The sequence below is a fragment of the Megalobrama amblycephala genome, linkage group LG1 (genome assembly GCF_018812025.1).
Source record: "Megalobrama amblycephala isolate DHTTF-2021 linkage group LG1, ASM1881202v1, whole genome shotgun sequence".
NCBI classification, from domain to species: Eukaryota; Metazoa; Chordata; class Actinopteri; order Cypriniformes; family Xenocyprididae; genus Megalobrama; species Megalobrama amblycephala.
Window position 1 is genome coordinate 44432299 of NC_063044.1, and position 13511 is coordinate 44445809.

Genomic DNA, 13511 nt, shown 5'->3' on the forward strand with positions numbered 1-13511 from the left:
AGGTTAAGTAAAATATAATTAATATATAGGCTAATATAGTGCAAATATTTAGCGAAACATTTAATTTCTCAAGCGAACTAACAAGCTGTGGACACTGAATGACATTTCTGAGGTAAATGTAATAGCCTACTACGTGACATTGTTTATAAGCTGTTTTATTGATGTCTTTCCGCGGTTGAAACACTGATTGAGCGATTACACGAGATATGATGTTTCAGTAAGTTGTACTGTATCTTTCAACATACCTTCAGATGTTCATTCATGTTCATTCTGTAATTAGCATTAAAGAAGAAGAGATAACCTAATCATGTTCACTCGCGCTCCTCGCTGCCGCTTACTGAGGCGCCAACAGCGTCTCTTACACCACATCAAAAAGCGTCAAAACGGCATTTATCGTTTGAATTTCGTGATAAAATCGACAGAGTTTGAAACACTTTGTTTCTTATCGAAAGTAACAAAACACAAAGCATAGCATATTGCGATTTTTGGTGGTTAATGCTGGTTAAAATTGGTTAGGCTACAATGCATTACAGTGCGTGCCCCCTTTTGGATGGGGATTGTAGTGTGGATCGCCTGTGACTAACTGTATTCGTCGTCTAACTGTATGAACCGAACAGTTCTGTTCCACCCCTAATCAGTGAAGGGGAAAGTCACTTTTAAAAGTAATGCATTACAATATTGCGATACTCCCTAAAAAAGTAACTAATTGTGTTACTTTTTATCAAAAGTAATGCATTATATTACTTTTGCATTACTTTTTCTCAGCTGGGCTGTGCATGCTTGTTTGTTTTTAATAAGAACAAAAAAGGGTTTTTTTTGTGGGCAAATGTAGAGGCCCTTTCACACCAAAAGTGAAATGAAAAAGCCTCAGGCTGAAGGAAATGCATATTTACGCCTGTACAGTAGAGGGCGCAGCTCAAACAAACCTTTCAACTGTGCTGCCATTCTAGATTTAAGAAGAATAGGATACAGGAGAAGGAAGATCAACACTATTATTTCTAAATGTAATGTAAAGTAATTTTTGCTTATTAGTATGTTTGAATTAGATCATTGAAGGTCAGCAGCAAAGACATTGGTTAATAAAGTGAGATTAAATACATAAAGTATATTTAACATAGTTAATTATTACAGGTTTGCATACAATTTTGAGATTGCATTTCACTGTTTTTATTCATTTTGAGGAATACTGAATTACTTTGTGCAAGTGAGTAAATGCATGCTCACATTTAGTCTAGAACTACAATAAGCATCATGTTCACACAGCACACACAACACCTCTGCTCTTTATTTCTTTCAACATGGGGACAGGAGAGCCATCAGTCAATAAATGTGAAAAATTAACTTGTGTTAATAATAATAATTCCTTACATTTATATAGCGCTTTTCTGGGCACTCAAAGTGCTTTACATATTGAATGGGGAATTTTAGAATTCAGATATTTTTTTGTAAATTGAAAAAGTAATGCGTTACTTTACTAGTTACTTGAAAAAGTAATCTGATTACGTAACTCAAGTTACTTGTAATGCGTTACCCCCAACACTGCCCCTAATATATATAATTTTTAATTTACATGTAGGCCTATGCTTTCCACATTAACCTGAAAATCAATTATTATTATTATTATTATTATAATTTTATATTTATTGTGATTTAAGTAAATAGTTATTTAAATAAAATAAAACAAGTATGGGATTTTTTTCCCCTTATGAAACCACCAGATCATCAGCCAGACTGGCATCATCTTGTTTGCCTGAGTGTCCTGATGCCCGTTGCGACACACAGGTCCCCTGCAGCTCAGACACCCACAGTGCTGTGATTACAGAGAGTAATGAACCACAGCCACAGGAAGGGGCACCACCAGCAGACCACCGGTTCCCATATGTGCCCCAGGCCTGCAGCTCAGCCTCCAGGATGAAACCGCTGGGCGGGTAAACACAGGGGAGGGCACACAGCCACAGACAGATTGCCATCTCTCACAATCCACAGAGGGCACGACGGAGGGGAACGGCAGCGGCCGGGTCAGACAGGGAGGAGTTTGGCTAACTTATCTATGAGTCTAATCAGCCTCTGACCATACATAAGCAAAGTATTCAGTGGCTGAATGTTTCATGAAAACAGTTCCTTTTTACTATTTTTGTGTTTTTACTGTATTTCCCCAGTCAAACCTAAACAATGCATAATAGCCGTGTTAAATGCGAGTGAATCACTGAATTCTTTAATTCTGTACTGTTCAATAGTTTGGTGTCAGTAAGATTTTTTTCTTGAAAGAAATTATTACTTTCATTCAGTAAGGATGCATTAAATTGAACAAAATGACAGTTAAGTATTTTATAATGTTACAAAAGATTTATCTCTCAAATAAATACTGTTCTTGTGAACTTTTTATTAACTGAAGAATCCTGAAAAAAATGTATCAGGGTTTCCACAAAAATAAGCAGCACAATCGTTTTCAAACTTGGCAATAATTGATAACAACTTTCCTCCATGGAACATAAAGTAAATTATTTGTAGCAGAATTTCAGTTAATAATGGCTCTAATTTCAATCTATTTCTCACATAAAGCTACTCAATGACTTTAGAACTTATGGACTTTTTATGGCATTTTTGTCCGTTTTGAAGCTTGACAGCTCCTCCTTTTTAACTATATGGAAGAGAGCAGCTCAGACATTCTGTTGTACTTCCCCTTTTGTATTCCACAAAATATGAAAGTAAGTCATACAGATTTCATGAAGGTAAATGACGATAATTTTTTAGTTTTTGAGTAAACTGTCCCTTTAAGGAAAAACATGCTTTGTGACGTGACCAGTTCCAGAGATTAAATGATAATGCCATCACAGCAATTGTCTATTTTACTTTTAGATGTAGTGCCTCTGTATATTGTGTGGTTCCCCTTTCACCATCTGTGTGTTATGGGTGAGGATTTGATATCAGGCCAAAAAGATCACAAGTAGGCCTATGATATAAATTTGTGGTGGCAAAGCATGCAATCTGCAAAAATCAGACTGAAGGTGTTGTGTCCTGTCAAACAAATCGTCTCTAGATGATTAATGCCAGATGTATACCACACAAAACACTGTTTTTAGCAGACACTGTGACACCTAGTTTTACAATGGCATGAATTATATCGACGCCCGATAAATTTAGTGCCTGTGGGTTTCCTAGGTACATTGTGTATCTGTCTGTGTTGTTTTGGTTCTTTTCCAAGGGTGTGAGAAGCAGCATTCTCACACTCCTCAGCAAGCCGTTGAGTGACTTCAATCATATAAATGTGTTTTTAAAATATTATGTACAATTTTTCGCCTCAATGCACATGAAACCTTTAAATTGTGATTTTCAACTAGTGATAAGTCCATCAGAGAACCCATAAAGAATTCTTATCAATTCTTAAAGTTGCTTCCTTTGTAACCTGAGTGAAGTGCCTCTTTAAGTAGCGGCTTGTATAGTAGGCCTAATTCTGTTTAAGCAAAGTGTTGTTGTTCTGAAATTTATCAAAGTACGATCCCTTGCTTTGACAAAGATACCCAGCTTGAAGACAATTTGAATGATAACACTATAAAATACTCTGGACTGAAGTCACCTGACTCTTTTGTAAAGATTTTTTCCTAAATGCATGTTATGGGTCTTATTGTGAATGTTTCATTCATGAATATGTTTCATTTATAAAAATGTGTTGTTTTGACAATAATTTTTAATAAAAAATGTCATAGCTCAATCTTTTGGTGAAATGACAGACTTTTCTCTTTCTTACAATTAACTGCAAGCTTGCATTCAGCCAATCTGCCTCCATCCAATCCATAGCCGATGAAAATAACCAAAAATATCTGTTGCTACTTTTGTTTCATTGCAACCTTAAAAATAGCCACTATGGCAGCAACTAGTGATTTGCTGCTCATTCTGGCCATTTGATTGGGCAAAAATCTGTGCATTGCAGGATGAGTCATCAATAACCAAGACCAAGACAAGACCAAGATTTTGGGGGATTGAGACCAAGACAAGACCAAGGCAGGGCGAGACCAGACTAGCACTCCTCAAATTCATCTGAAAGATCCACATTTACTGCCTGAGAAATGTCTTATTTTTAATGAATAATTACAATTAGAATAACAAGACACTAGAGCTGTTACCAATCAATTTAAATCACTAACAACAATCTTTACACTGCAGAGGTGAAACAGAAGTTGCATCTGAATTGGTATAATTACAAATGCATAAATAATGTTCAGATTAATGCTTTAAAAATGAAATTTTGTTTTTTGAATGTTTGTAAAAAATCAACAGCCTCTCAACAAGAAACATCCCTCTTTCTTGTGATATTGCTTAATTATATCATATGTTATAATATAAATATCAAGATCTTATACAAGTACTTTTTTGCAATCATATCTTGAATTTTGCGGGCATTTGTATTAATTTGGTGACATTTTTGACACAATCTCTTGTTGATTTCTGGTCCGACACAACAGTAACAAAATAAATGTAATTAGAAATAAGTTATTGATTGCATTTGAAGCGGGAAGTTTTACATCTAAACAAATTAATGATGTTAAAGGGGCTCTATGTAAGATTTTCACTTTAATAAAGCATAAAAATACCCCAATATGTTTGCAGATATTTAGGAAACATGCTAAGTTCACCTACTTGTTTCTCAGAAAAACAATGCTACAGCCAGATATTCTACTTTGAAATGTGTGTTCCGTGTCGGAATGTCTGTCTTTGTTTTGGTCTGTGTGAAACCATGTGCTGCCAGATTATCCAATAGTATTTCGACATCACAGGTTGCCAGTTCGCGGAAAACACTGCATATTGCAACCATGGAGACCAGCAAACAAACTGGGTCAGAGAATCGCAGATTCTACCTGACCTAAAAAGCCTCTGCATCCATCTAAAAATCTCTACGAACGACAGCATATTAAAACACAGATAAATCAACTCAGCTACAGTGTGTAAGTCTCCTCAGCTTTCATTGTCAATTGTGCGTCCTCTGCGCCCTTGAATTTGGACTGCAGTACCTATTTCGACCACTGGGTGTCATTCCTACATACAGCCCCTTTAACAAAGAAATCCGACAATGCAACGGCAATTTAGCAATATCCCCACATTTGTGGTCTTGAAATAAAAGCCGAGTTCTTTTATTTTGAGATCAAGAAAAGAGCGAGTACAAATGCAGTCGAGACCAAGACAAGACGAAGACCTACAGAAAATGGTCTTAAGACAAAGACCGGTCTCGAGTACTACAACACTACTATTCTGTATACTCAGAACAGTTGTGGGATATTTTAATTTTTATATTTTAAGAAACTGTTCACACAAAATATGAATTAAGGATACAATGCATCCAACAACGCCCTTCTGGTCCTTAAAATATCAGAGCAAATCAGTTTCTGTAAAAAGAAATATAAAAGAAACACAAAAAAAAGAAGAAGAAGAAGAAGAAGATGAAAACCTCAAATTGAATTTAAAGATTTAATCATTTGATTCCTTACCAAAATTGGGTCAAAAAAGACCTGAAGACAATAAAACGGTTAAACAGAAAACTGGTTATTGTATAATTATTCAATGTTACATGCTGACCAAAGCTTTTATAACAGAGGCTGCATTGGTTTAATTTTTGTGCTTTTTTTTTTTTTTTTTTTTAAGATCAGAAATGTTGTGTCCATCTTCCTGTCCTCTGCTCTTATCTTCTTACATGACATTTTTGTTTTGACACTCAGCTGTAATGTTAGCCCCTAAATGATTGATGACCTTAAAAACGAGTATGTGAGAGGGTGTGTACTAGGAGATTAAGTTCTTACCACCTGCAAGGTGGCTACTGGGAGTTTTCTCTTGGCAGATGTGTGAATCATCTTTGATTCTCCTACATTTTTGAGTCTCCTCTCTGGAGCCTAAGGACACAGACACACCCACTTCTGAAAGCGGATTTGGCTAATCGGTCAGAATAGCTGACTACATTCCTCTGACAGATTACTTGTGAGTGTTATGTAGAGCAGTTGAATGTTACAGAAATGTGGCTCTTGGAAATCATTCAAAAGATTTACAACAGCATTTGAAATCTCCACTTGAAGTAGCAGCAGTTCAGCCAACATGAACAGGGAGTGTTTACTGTATCCAAACAATCAGACATTTCCCTCAATTTACTGTAAACATTGAATGCTTGTGGAAAAAGTTTTTTTTTTTTTTTTTTTTTTTTTTACAATAATAATGAATTATAACAAACCATGGCATAACAACAATAACTGATATCATATAATTACAGTTTTTCTCAGTCGCTTTGGTGCATTTCTCACATCACTATTTACATTTGCACAACAGTTAATGCAGTTCTCAAAACAATTAGTACAAACTGCAAAACCTAGTTGATAAGCTGCAAAAGCATGTCACTTGCTCAAAATGGATAGGTCATTCCTCAAAAGCAAGTATTCATGTCAGTGAAAGTGTCAGTGTCATCAAGATGAAAAGTCCTGACACCATTGTTTATGAACAAGATAGTCAAATGGCTTTGTCATGTTTTCATTATGACAGTTTACTCTGTCAATGTTTTCCAATGCAAAAAATTCAGATCTTGGTGACACTACCTGAAAATGCTCAAGACAGCACTATATACTATTTGCACAGCCATTTGAAAAATACAGTAAAGTTACACATTACTGTATTGAATATGTATGTTTCACATTTTTACTGCATATGCGCTTTGCAATTCTAATTTGTTCACAGCATTGTGCAAAAGAAAAAATCACAGCAACAAACATAAACTCCCTTTGGGTAGATTGCACAACTGCAAATTGCAGTACATATGGCAAATCTTTATAACAATACACCCTACACTATTTGCAGTAAAGCTGTACTAAATGTAAAAACATGACAAGTTCTTGTCCCACTCAAGCCATGTATGACACGATGACAGTGGGTGCAGAGTTTAGCTGAATTACTGTCCATTTATACACACCTGTTCTCCCAACGAAATGTTTGAATAATTATTTAAGTGGTTTTCCCAATTTGGCTACCCTTGCAGTACATTGTAAGGCCGTATGACAACATGCAAATAGCCCTGATTTCATCAGGGATCTGCCTATTGGCCTCTTCTTCCTCTTCCCCTGTTTTGTCCCCTTCCCCTTCTTCCCCGCACACTACTGAACACTACAATACACTTGTAAAGTGGGGGTTTATGGGATTAAATGTGTGATGCAGTAAAGCTTCACACACCCCTTCTCATCTGATTCACTTACGTCTAAATGTAAAATGTACATTTTGTGACAATGTTCAAGCAATGAAATGAGGACTATTAGTTTTATATGGAATGACTATTCAGCATTCACAAGTATAGTTAATTTTGACTGACGTGCTAATCAAATGTAATGTTATAAAACACAGAGAGTTGATGAAACAATTGTGCAGTCCAAAAGCATTTGCAATTTGTTCGAAGATGAGAAACTGTACTATATGTGCACAAATGACTAAATGTTGTGGAGGTTGAACTAATTGTTGTGCAAATGTAAATAGTGATGTGAGAAATGCACCAAAGCGACTGAGAAAAACTGTATACACACCTGTTCTCCCGATGAAATGTTTGAATAATTGAATTTACAGTGGTTCTCCCAACATTTGGCTGCACCCTTCGACCAGCCTCAGCCATTTTGAGGCTGTGATTGACAACATGATCCACAAATGTAGCCCTGATTTCATCAGGGATCTGCCTATGTACTTGGCCTCTTCTTCCTCTTTTGTCCCCTTCCCCTTCCTCCCCGCACCCTTACCCCTCTTCCACGAGGCTGACCTTCCATTTCTGTGTCACAGTATTGTAGAAATGGTACACACTATGTCCTGCTTGGTTCGTACATGCTTGTAAAGTGGGTGTTTATGGGATTGTAGAGAAGTGGCTTATCATTGGTTTCAACTAATGCTTCACACACCCCTTCTCATCAGTGAAAGTTGAGATTCATCTGAGAGAAATTGTTCAATTTAGGAGACATTTTCAGGAAAAAAAAGATTTAAAAAAATATGTAAAATTTGCTTGACAGATTTTGACAACTAGTTCAACATTTTTGTATGTAATGACTCAAGCAATGAAATGAGGACTATTAGTTTTATATGGAATGACTATTCAGCATTCACAAGTATAGTTAATTTTGACTGACATGACATAAGCAAATGATAATGTTATAAAACAGCAGAGAGTTGTATGAAAGCAATTGATGCATGTCCAAAAGCATTTGCAATTTGTTCGAAAGAATGAGAAACTGCTACTATGATGTGCACAAATGACTAAATGTTGTGGAGGTTGAACTAACTGTTGTGCAAATGTAAATAGTGATGTGAGAAATGCACCAAAGCGACTGAGAAAAACTGTAAGCTCATTAATTATATTTAATAGTGCCAATTTTTATTATATGCTAAGTTTTCCTTCTTCCTTGTCAGAGGAGCAAACAAGCAATACAGAAATTCTAATGGCATTTCTAATATTTTGTAAGCCTTTAAATATAGGAACAATCAATGAATGAACAAACACGAATTGGCATCGATCAGTTACCTGTATGATTTTATATCTGTAGGATTTTTGAAAACATTGGACAATCACACCCAGACAAAAGGTTAATTGTAGTCATAACTCGATCAAGTGTCAGTTGTGTCAATAGTGTTGCATGCTCTGTTCAATGAGAAATTATAGAAATGTGAAAATCAGGCAAGGAAATGTGTATGTAAAGATAAAAGCTTTCTGGTAGTCACAGTCTTTTATGATTATGCAATGTATTCTTGTCTATGATTATGCAGTGGTTTTGTGCAACATGCAGAATATCATTAACTCAGTAATGAGAATTATAAAACAAAACAAAAAAATTACAAAATGTACTTCAATAGGCAAGAAAACACATTTCCAACCTTAAAATATATAAACATGTTGGGTAAATGCAAAATGTATTTTTTAATATATGATGGATGGATGGATGGATGGATGGATGGATGGATGGATGGATGGATGGATGGATGGTGGATGGAGGGAACAATAAAACAACTGGATGGATGGGTGGATGATGGAACAATGCAATGACTTGGTGGATGGAATATATGGGACATATGGATGGGTGGATGGAACAATTGAATGACTGGATGGGTGGATGGAACGAGGAAACGGCTGTGTGGATGGAACATGTGTAATGGATGGATGGATGCATAGGTCATCACTATCCCTAAAGTTGTTACATCAGAATGATGTATAAATGTGTGATTTTTAATATATTGTGAACAATACAAATATATGGATGGATGGATGGATGGATGGATGGAACGTCAGAACGAATGGATGGACATCTAGATGGATGTACGCATAGGTCATCACTATCACGAAAGTTGTTACATCAGAACTTTTTCCCAAATCCTGTGCATCTAACCACACTTCCCTCTTTTCTTTCTGTATGCTGCCACAGGCTTGGGTAGACCTGCAAGAGCCTGCTCCCAGATGGCAGATCACAGAGAGGGAGAGAGAAGGCAGAAATAGAATGAGCACCCAGCGTAAGGTAGAGAGAACTTCGGCAATGTTCAAAGACAAAATGAGTTCACATCAACACCTTTGATGTTGCTGGCAGCCGCCAGACAGAAGGAGACAATCTGTCTCTCTGGTGTACCGCCCAGCTTGAGTAGTGCCTTAAACCACCCAAATCCCTGCAGCTAGTTTTAAAACACATTCACAGCCTGAAACGCGCTCATCAAGCACTTCAATTACATTGACAGGCAAAGGCACCTGAGACACTGGTGAGGTGCAGAGTCACAGGGTCAGTCCTAAATGCTGATATCGCTCATATTCACTTTCACCATTTAGCACAGACAAAAGACTAAATATCTGGAATATTGTTCAAACTAATTGCCTTTTACAGGGAAAGTTAAGTCACTCATTCACTCCAGAAAAAGTTGAATTGTGCTTGTGGTCATTCAAGTCTGTTGCATATTGTGGTCAGAGATGATTTTGTCAGATTAGACCTGATGAGGGACATTCACATGACAATCGCATAAACCCTTCAACCAATGCACTGGAATGATCTATTAGCACTGACTGTTGTCTAAAAGTTTCCAATCATGCAGAGAGAAGATCAGTAACATCAGACTTTTTCACTGGAGGAGAATATAGTAGGAAAACAGAGGAGAAAAATAAATTTAACAAATTTTAACTATTTTTTCTACAACCCCAATTCCAGAAATGTTAGGACATTTTGCAAAATGTAATAAAATCAAGAATCTGTGATTTGTCAATTTTCTTTAACCTTTATTTAACTGACAAAATTACATAGAAAACATTTACAAAAGTTTTTACTGACCTACTTAATTGTATTTGTAAATATAAACCAATTTGGATTTTGATAGCTTCAGCGCACTCCAAAAATGTTGGGACTGAGGCAAAATAAAAGTGAAAAGATTACAAAAAGTTAAACTGTTAAACAGTCCACAAGTTGAATTGGTGATATGTGAGGGGATCGTGTTTTGGTATACAAGGAACATCCACCAAAGACTCGGTCTTTGCAAGCAAAGATGGATCATGGCTCACCAATCTGTGTCAAATTTCATGAGGGAATTGTCAAACAATTCAAAAATCATATTTATCAATGCAAGATTTTAAAGTATTTAAGTCTTTCACCATCTACAGCTACATAATATTGTGAAAAGATTTAAGGAATCCAGAGAAATCTCAGTCCGTATATAGGGAAGGGCAGGACACCTCTGTTGAATACACATGACCTATGAGCCCTTAGATGGCATTATATGAGAAACTATCATATATCCACATAGACTCGTAGTACTTGTCGTCACTGTGTTGTCTGCCGCTGCATCAAAAAATGCAACTTGAATCTACAGTATGTTACGCAAAGAGAAAGCTATACATCTATTCAATGCAGAAATGGCGCAGAGTTCTCTGGGACTGAGCTCATCTCAGATGGTTCAAAAGACAGAGCTGTGGTCAGTTGAGTCTAAGTTTCAGCTTCTTTTTGGAAAAAAAAATACATTGAATTCTCAGTCCCATAAGGTGACTTTCATCAGCAACAGATGCAAAATCAAATATCTGTCTTGGTATGGGGGTGCATCAGTGCAAACAGTATGGGTGACTATATGTGTGAAGGAATCATTAACATGGAGGCGTATACTGGGATTGTACAGAGACATAAGCTGCCATTAAGATTACATCTTTCCTGGGAAGCAAGACAATGCCAGGCTTCATTCTGCACATGCTGAAACAGAGAGGTTTCTAGACGCTCTACACCATAGAGGGGATGTGCTCGACTGTCTGTCTGCAGTCCAGATCTGACTCCTGTTGAAAATATATGGCCCATCATGAAAAGGAGAATCAGACAAGGATGACCACTGACTGTTGAGCAGCTGTCTTGGATCAGGCGAGATTGGGCAAAAATGACACTTGCAAAACTGCAATAATTGGTATCTTCAATTCCCAAACATTTAAGAAGTGTAAATAAAAGAAAAGGTGATGTGACACAATGGTAAACATGCCTTTGTTCCAACTTTTTTTGGAGTGTGTTTCAGACATCAAAACCAAAATGTGTTTATATTTACAAAATACAATTAAATTGGTCAGTGAAAACTTTAAAAATGTTTTCTTTGTACTTTTGTCAGTTAAATAAAGTTTAAAGATTAATTAATAAATCACAGATTCTTGATTTTATTACATTTTGCAAAATGTCTCAACTTTTCTGGAATTGAAGTTGTAAATTCCAAATTGTTAAGACAAACAAAAAGTCTGCATGTGTGTGAAATCTAAAAATATTCATAGCAATGAGAATTTTTCAACACGATCACATGAGAATGCGTATCAATAGTACGAGTGTGTAATCTCGTAGAATACATACGCCAATATGAGTTTTGGCGTGCATATGATACGCAGTTTTTCGCGTGCATATGATACGCACTTTCTGGCGTGTATATGACACACCCTTGGGTAGGATGGGGGTGGGGGGTGGTTGGTTTGTGCGTATAATACGCCATAAAGTGCGTATCATATGCACGCGAAAAACTGTGTATTATATGCACGCCAAAACTCATTTTGGCGTATACATTCCACTACATTGCACACTAGATTTATGTTGCGCTTACACATTTAAAAGACAATATATTCAATATTCAATTCAGATCAGCAGTAAACGAGAAGGGGTTAAATCACTCAAACAAGTGCTTTTGGGTAAATTTGCGACTTGTAATAAGGCCTACCTAAAAATTAAGAGTGCTTAGGCTATATATGAACCATCTTTTACAGTCCATATTTGTTTAAAGAGCTTACGCTGAAAACATAAAAACATTCTAAAATTAAGTCACTAATCTTTCTCTAGATATGCATGCATACAACTGCCATTAACTGTCGTTAATAAATACCTTGCTGTATTCACAGACAGACTGCATTCAAAAAATAAATTGTAAAGCATATTGATTTGACGCAAGATTAGTGATACGTTTTATCAAGTATCAAAAACTCATGAAACGTAATTCCTATATTCCGCACGCATCATAATTTAACTCTTTAAACAGCATATAGCCTATAAAATTTAACAAACATTTTCACTTAATAATATGATTTAGCCAATAAAATATTCAATTCTTTATAGGCCTAATAATTATATCTGAGTTAAAAGGTTCCATATTTCCAACATAATTGCGAATTAAAATCGTTCACGAGAACATCCTGTATAGTCTTGAAAACGAAACGTTGTGATTGCGAACTCTAGTACCTCGTTAAAACGAGTAGGCCTAAATATTTGACAGAAACACATGAAATATGACATATAAATGAGGACGTGTCGTGCATTATAATTATAGTTTTTTTTTTTTTTTGTTTTTTTTTAAGATTTGTGTTGCTGCGCCTAAAATCTTTATTAAACTCTTATGATTACCTTCCCTTTGATGGATCTTTAGGATTGTGAAATGATGCCATGTAGACGATATTTAGTCAGTACGTTTAGTCATTTTAATCGAGTCTCTTCATTTTATCATCTGGGATAAAAATCAGAACAAACGCGCCCTTTTGAGTGAATTTTGGTGTAAAGTTTAAATGTTCTGGAAACCTCTGGGCGTTTAAAGTGACATATCAGGAGGATTCTTCATTTTTTGTACTGAAGAGGAATATTTTCTTCTCCTAAAAATGAATAAATTAATTTAGCAAGCTAATAGGGTTACAACGAATCACGATTACATTCATCTGACAGTGTCAATATAGGAATGACTGTGAACGGACGTTTAGGGACTTTTGCGTCGGTTGCCACATTTGCGCATCGGACTTCTTGGTATAGGATCTGCTTATGCAAGACATAATTAGCCCAACAGATTGACAACTTATACACACCTAAGATAATTACAAAGAACTTTAAAGAGCTTGAACTGCCAGCCAATTTAACAAATTATCTAATTTGTTATGTCTTTTATATCTCACATATTTGAAAGCAAACTATTTGTTACAAAAGATGGGCTACTTAAACTTCTCCTCATCCACTAGCCTAGTTTGTCTCAAGAGAGCATTTGTCAGCACT